A 7,500-nucleotide genomic window follows, 5' to 3' on the forward strand; every position below is an offset into this window, starting at 1 on the left:
CAAGTTATTGAGCACAGGTGTTGGACAGTGAGACGAGATAGGCAGGTCCACCCGATCCCAGACTAACTGAATAGGTTCCTGGGTGTGAGTGTGAATGTCAGATTGGAAAGAGATGGAAGGAAAGCATGTGTGTGTGTGTTTGTTTGTGTGTGTGTGTGTGTGTGTGTGTGTGTGTGTGTGTGACACACACACACACACACACACACACACACACACACACACACACACACACACACACACACACACACACACACACGTGTTCAAGCTAGCATATGGAACTTTGTGTGCTCAGAAGGAGCACATGTGTGTGTGTATGTGTGTGTGTACGTGTGTGTGTGTGTGTGTGGTGCGGAACACATGTATGACCTGATGTGTTTCCGTGCGGGGCCGTGTCCGTGGGCCGTGTCCGTAGGTACGTCAGGCTCTGAGGGTGAGCTTCGGCGATCCGTCACTGGAACGGGGTAGAGGTGGGTGGGTGGGGGGCAACATGTGTGTTTGCTTTGCTCTGGGCGCTCTCTTGGAAGGAACATGGCACATATATCTGCCTGTAATGTGCCACAGAGAAATTACTTTAATGTCCACCATTCATCGCAGCACAAAGGGCTGGTACAGATGTGTTTGAAGCACTGCATCAACCCATTAAGCTTTGCCTTACGATCCTATTAGCTCCTAAGAATGGCTTATTTTGTAGTGTGTTTTTGTGTTTCTGCATGTCTGGGTCTGTGTGTGTGTGTTTATACAAAGCAGGGGCACTGTCCACACAGACACCGTTGCTTCCAGATTTCAAAGTTTAGTGATATCCTCTTTGTAAGTCGGTTGTTTCTGCAGGCTGAAGTCATTATCGTTATCTTGCCATAATGGAGGTGCAATGAGTACACACCAAGCTCTAGTATACTGTTGGTGGACGCAAGCAGCTAGTCTCTCTCTCTCTCTCTCTCTCTCTCTCTCTCCTCTCTCTCTCTCTCTCTCTCTCCTCTCTCTCTCTCTCTCTCCTCTCTCTCTCCCTCTCTCTCTCTCTCTCTCTCTCTCTCTCTCTCTCTCTCTCTCTCTCTCTCTCTCTCTCTCTCTCTCTCTCTCTCTCATTCTTTCTCTCTTGCCCTCTGCCTTGTGTTCAAGACTAAAGTTCAACGAAAATCTTCAATGACAGGATCCAATGGAGATATAGAGGAGTGTGTGTGTGGTCTCATAAGGGAAAAAAATAATATTCGTTTTTGTGGGTGTGCGTTTCAGAGAGAGAGATAGGAAGAAAGAGAGAGAGCGATTGGCGAGAGAGAGAGAGAGAGAGAGATAAAGTAAAATGCAGAGAGAGCGAGAGAGCGATTGAGTGAGAAAGATAGTAAGAGTCATTGAGAGAGAGACAGAGAGAGAGAAACAGAGAGACAGAGAGAGATCGAGAGGTACATCAAGGGAGATGGACATTGAGAGAGAGAGAGAGAGGGAGGGCTGGAGGTTTGGGGTCACTGATGATGAGGATTAAAGGACTGTTGAATCGCGTGGGGGCCAAGCAGCGTGAGACTGGCTCACATCGGAATGGGAGAAAACACGGCCAGCCGCAGAGACAGTCCTGCAGAACTAGCGCCCACCACACAGAAACTCACATTTAATCACTCACGGCTGCAGACACGCACACAGTCGCCCCCGAACGCTGCATTCTTCTGCTTACAGGGGCCTTGCTCCTGCTGCTGGGCCCCGCTCCCCATTACCACATGAAAACTAAACAGAACAGACAAAGGACGAGAGAGAGAGAGAGAGAGAGAGAGAGAGAGAGAGAGAGAGAGAGAGAGAGAGAGAGAGAGAGAGAGAGAGAGAGAGAGAGAGAGAGAGAGAGAGAGAGAGAGAGAGAGAGAGAGATAAATGCTTGGGGGGAGGGAGATAGTGGGGAGTGAGATATGAGCAGTGAGGGGGGGGGGGGTGAGAATGGATTTCAAATCTTAGAAATCATGAGAGATGTTTGAGCGGTGGCCAAGTCTCTCTCTCTCTCTCCCTCTCTTTCTTTCTCTCTCCCCACTGTAATGTCTCTCTCCCAACGATAATGTCTCTCTCTCCCCACTGTAATGTGACATACGTCAGGAAGACCAGCTGAAGCAAACCATGTGAGGCACATTCCCCCGCAGACCGCTGATGTAGTGTGTGTGTGTACGTGTGTGGGTGTATGTGTGTCTGTGGGTGTTGGTGTGTGTGGATGTTTGCGTTTGTGTGTTCGTGGTTGTGCGTCTGTATGTGTGTGTGTGTGTGTGTGTGTGTGTGTGTGTGTGTGTGTGTGTGTGTGTGTGTGTGTGTGTGTGTGTGTCAATGTATGTGTGCCATGGATGGAGAGAGAACAGACTCTTGACTTTTCAACACAGTTAATGAAAGAGACAAGAGGGGAAAAAATAATTTTCAATATCCTCTCATTGTACCCTGGGTTTCCTCGCAGTATGCCCTTCTGTGTGTGTGTGTGTGTGTGTGTGTGTGTGTGTGTGTGTGTGTGTGTGTGTGTGTGTGTGTGTGTGTCTATGTGTGCGCTCCTGCCTGCGTGCATGCTACATGCATATTTGTGTGTGCGTGTACGTTGGTTGTGTGCGTGTTCTCACATTTGCCTTTCTTCCGATACGGAGCTGGGATTCTTGATGAATAAGGAGCTGCACAGGTCTGCTCTATCACCCAACACTGGATTGAGTTTCCAAAAGGCTGTATACACACACACACACACACACACACACACACACACACACACATACACATACACATACACACACACACACACACACACACACACACACACACACACACACACACACACACACACAGGGTCGGAGCAGCAAGGCAGGTGGCCCCTGGAGGTTCCAGTCATTATTAAGGCCGGGGTCGTGGGGTGTAGGCGCACCATAGAGAAATGATGTGTTTGGACATGTTGAATGGCCGGCCATTGAGATGTTTCTATACAGTGTGTGTGATGCGCACGCCTGGAAACCCACCCACAGCCCACTGAACTCCATTCACTGCTCACATTATCGCTGTTTACATTCTGCAGCCTGATACAACCCAGGAGCAAAGGGAAGGAGGGACGCGCACAGGGAGTGGAATAATCCCTAAACACAAGGAAATGCTTTATCACGCTAAACTGAGGGTGGATATTTTTAATCAAACTGATATATGGGATTTTTATACAGAGTGTCTGTGTGTGATTATATACATTTGTTTCATGCATTGGTGGCCCTGAATGATCAGGTAAGCGACAGGAATGGGAGTGCCTGACGGGCGCTGGATGGATTAGTGTGTTATCGGAGGATCCCTGCCAATTCACCGTATTCGACGTCACTGTTTGCGCTGCGAGTCGGGAAGATACGAGAAGGTACGGCAGAGGGGTGAGGTCCGGGACGTGGGAGCTCTGTCCTGGTGGTGTAAGACAGTGGCGTCACAGGGAGGCTGCAGAGTCGGGGATAGGGAATTGAATTTATGCCTTTGGAAAGAGGGATGGACGAGTGAATGAAGGGGGAGGCGGAGAAGGCCACAAAGGAAGCAGTGGTCCTTGGGTCCTGAAGGAGTTTACCTTGGTGGGACTTAAATGGTTGTAAAGGGAGGCAGGGAAAGTAAAGGGGAAATAGGGAGAGAGGCAAGGGCGGTAGGGCAGTGAGTAGTAGAGCCTTCAGATGGGATGGAGAAATTAAGGGAGGAGAGTGGAATATTGTTTGGCCATCTTTCATCTGAGTTGGCTGTGCACTCGCACACACGCATACACACGCACAACACACACTTTCCCGCACACCGGCACACACACACACACACACACCCACACGTGAATACAACCATACACTCACACACCTGTACTGGAAATAACAATCTGTATGGAACCTCATGTACCAGTACCAGGTCACCAAAACTCAATACACTAACGCAGAAGTCAGTCCGTCCGTCCATTGTTTAAGTCCATTTACGGCTTCACGCTTGTTTCTTTCAGACAAGGTAATCCCCACGCTGGAAAAACCAATGGGCCTTTACCTGTCACAAGTCGTACTCCCTCCAGGTCCTGTGCCAGCATTTGTGTTGGATGGTTTCTGTTTCCAATGCCATAATGAAGCTCAGAGCGGTAGCGACATTATGACTTTCAAATCCCCGGCATAGACATCCTGTCTACCGGGCACGGATCACCATGGTAACGCTGGCTAAACACAGACGCATCAGTGGCGTTGGCAAGGTCATGTCCCTGTTGCCAGCGCTCCCTTTGGTCTGGACACACACTCACTCTTAGACACACACAAACCGCAAACACAAACACAGACGCAAACAAACACACACAGTCACACACACCCACACGCATACAGACGCACACACACACACACTTACCGACACACAACGAGACGCAGACATAGAGTCACAACAAAATCACATTGGTACGCACACACAAACCCAAACCCACACACACACAGGCACATTGACTCAAACAGGATAATTCACACACATATACACAACGGCATTACACACGTACAGACACTCACAGGGTTACAACATTACTCACACAAAAACACACAGAATTTAATAACACAACCCGGACGTGCGGATTCATGCACACATACATGCATGCCCATACACACACTCACACACACACCCCCACCCAGGCCGCACACACTCACTCACATGCATCCCCCCCCCTCCCGGCACATACCCAACCCCACGCACACCCACCCCCTGCACACGTGTGTAAGCAGTGCAGTGGGGTTGTTGAGATAAGTGATGATGAGCCACAGGGGGTGGGCCGCAGGTGTGTGAATGGGATTCTCTGTGTTCAGCTGACGGAGGGGGTGACCACCCAGACCACGTCTCCCTCATTCCTGCCCTGGCCTGAGTGTGTGTGTGTGTGTGTGTGTGTGTGTGTGTGTGTGTGTGTGTCCATATGCATGCGTATTAATCTGTGTATGCAGCAGCAGTGCGTGTGCATGCATGCGTGTGTGTGTGTGTGTGTGTGTGTGTGTGTGTGTGTGTGTGTGTGTGTGTGTGTGTGTGTGTGTGTGTGTGTGTGTGTGTGTGTGTGTGTGTGTGTGTGTGTGTGTGTCTTCTCGTGGGAGTCCCGAGCCATTCATCATGTCTGTCTTTGCTCCCGTGCCCTCTGACATGCATGTTTATCTACTGTGTGTGTGTGTGTGTGTGTCGGTGTGTACGTGTGCATTTGCATGCGTGCTTGTGGCAGACGTTTGCTCGTGTGGGTGTGTGGGGGTGCTGGCCGTCGGAGCGTAGGTGTGCGCTATGATGTCAGGCTGCAGGCATGATCCACCGCCACGGAGGGCTTCATCACCAGCCAATCTGTCCCCATCTGCTCGTGTTGTACAGGTTCCACGGTCGGTGGTTCTATCGTATTGAAAACAGTTGGATATATTTTGAATGTTAAAGTGTTGGGGGGTGTTGGTTTAATTGTTAAGCTTCTTATTGAACTGATAGAGGTCTATTGCTCAGGTGGTTGCCTATACTGTCTTTGTAAACTTAAATAACCTGTTTTGGCGTATCTTAACATTGCCCACAACCCACTCTAAATATACTCTACTACACTTGGAGTATGATATTAGGCTATCATATTATTAAAGCTGCTCAGCATATGTTTTGAGTTTTGCTTTTTGTGCTATACACCTGTTTGTTCAAGATGCTGTAGGTATGATTTAAGAGCTATAATTTGAGTGTACTCAAAAGACTGTACTAAGAAATCGCAACCTCTTCGAGAATATCTGCTTCGAGTTGACTTGCATGCCTCTGAATGAGGCAATTTTATCATTTCTGGCCTCAAATAAACTGATTTTATGATTTTCTGGCTTTGTGAATACCGATAAGATTGATTGGTTTGAGAATTCCATCCAATCTGTTAATCACATTCACACACACGGTGTGTGTTCCTCTCATTAACTGAGAAATGTAGAAAGGGGAGAAGAGAAGGTGCGTTTTTTCAAAATCTTGCACTCATCTGCCCTTTTTCGACCTCTCTCTTCACAACTCTTAAAAAGTATCTACTACATCTCCTGCAAGTGGCCCTAATATCTCTGCCACTGGCCCAAGGATGTGTACACACAAACTCTCACCTCCCGTCATCGGTCGCAACCCAGATGCTGACGCACGGGGTAACGTTGTAGTGTCACTGTCTCGTAAAGATGATGCGTGACACCCTGGTGGGCCGGGGCTGTCTAATAAATATGATGCGGAACTGACAGATATGTAGAGTTGTGAGGTGAATGTGTCCGTTTGAGTGCATGCATGTGTGCGTATGTGGGTCCGTGTGTGTATTTCTTTTTCTGGGTAAGTCACTACATGCACGTGTGTGTGTGATGGGCCTTTCATGCTAACAGACAGAGATGGAAGAGATTTTCCAGAGACACACACAAAGATCTCGTTTTCCACCACAGAGGAGGGACGCCTGACAGACTAAATAGAGCGAGATCGTGACAAAACCCAAACCAGCGGAATGTATTGACAGACAAACAGAATCTGTGGTTGTATAAGAAGCCCGCCTGCCTGACTATCCACTGGATGCTGTCTGTCTTTAGTCACAGTTTATGTTTGTCTCTCTCTCTCTCTCTCTCTCTCTCTCTCTCTCTCTCTCTCTCTCTCTCTCTCTCTCTCTCTCTCTCTCTCTCTCTCTCTCTCTCTCTCTCTCTCTCTCTCTCTTTCTCTATCTCCCTCTATCTCCCTCTATCTCCCTCTCTCCCTCTGTCTCTCGCGCACGCTTGCTCTCTCTCTCTCTCCCTCCCTCTCTCTCACTATCTCTTGCTCTCTTTCCCTCCCTCCTTCCCTGGACGGGTGAAGGAAGGCCTGGAATTTGTCACACATACCTAATAATGGCTATCACAGGAAATGTTCTCTAGGAAGTCAGTTTGTTAATTAGTGTCATTCACTCACTCACTGACTGACACGCACACACACACTCACACAAACACACACAAACACACAGACACACACAAACACACACATGCACACACACACACATACACACACACACACAGACACACGCACACACACACACACAGACACACAAAGACACACACACACACACACACATACACACACACACACACACACACACACACACACACACACACACACACACACACACACACACACACACAGCACAACATAATAACCACTGAACAAGTGAGGAACTCTCGAACCCTGTCTGATTGGTCTCCCAACCTCATCCTGCTGTATAAATGTCAAGTGCTCGAATTGATTAGTGGGTTTGTTTTTGTGTGTGTGTATGTGTCTGTGTGTGTGTGTGTGTGTGTGTGTGTGTGTGTGTGTGTGTGTGTGTGTGTGTGTGTGTGATTGTGTGCCTTCGGGGCTGGCTGGTAATTGATGAGGTGTGCCTTATTGCCATAAACCGGCCGTGTGGCCTCAAGAAGTGACCATTGAATTGTCCTCAGAGTTACCATGGGAACAGACCACAGCGTTTGCACAGGAAGTGCCTTCATTTTTAGGATAACGTAACAGATAGCAGATAAACCAGCATACCATTTAATAACTCTGCGGCGCTCAGTATTTTTG

At 48.5% G+C, this 7,500-nt stretch overlaps 1 protein-coding gene across 1 annotated transcript in view; it reads left to right on the forward strand.

Annotated features, from left to right (window-relative positions):
- LOC115554158 (ERC protein 2-like) overlaps positions 1-7,500 on the forward strand; it is a 163,516-nt gene that overhangs the window by 76,317 nt on the left and 79,699 nt on the right.

This window comes from Gadus morhua, chromosome 1, assembly GCF_902167405.1.
Source record: "Gadus morhua chromosome 1, gadMor3.0, whole genome shotgun sequence".
Lineage (NCBI taxonomy): Eukaryota > Metazoa > Chordata > Actinopteri > Gadiformes > Gadidae > Gadus > Gadus morhua.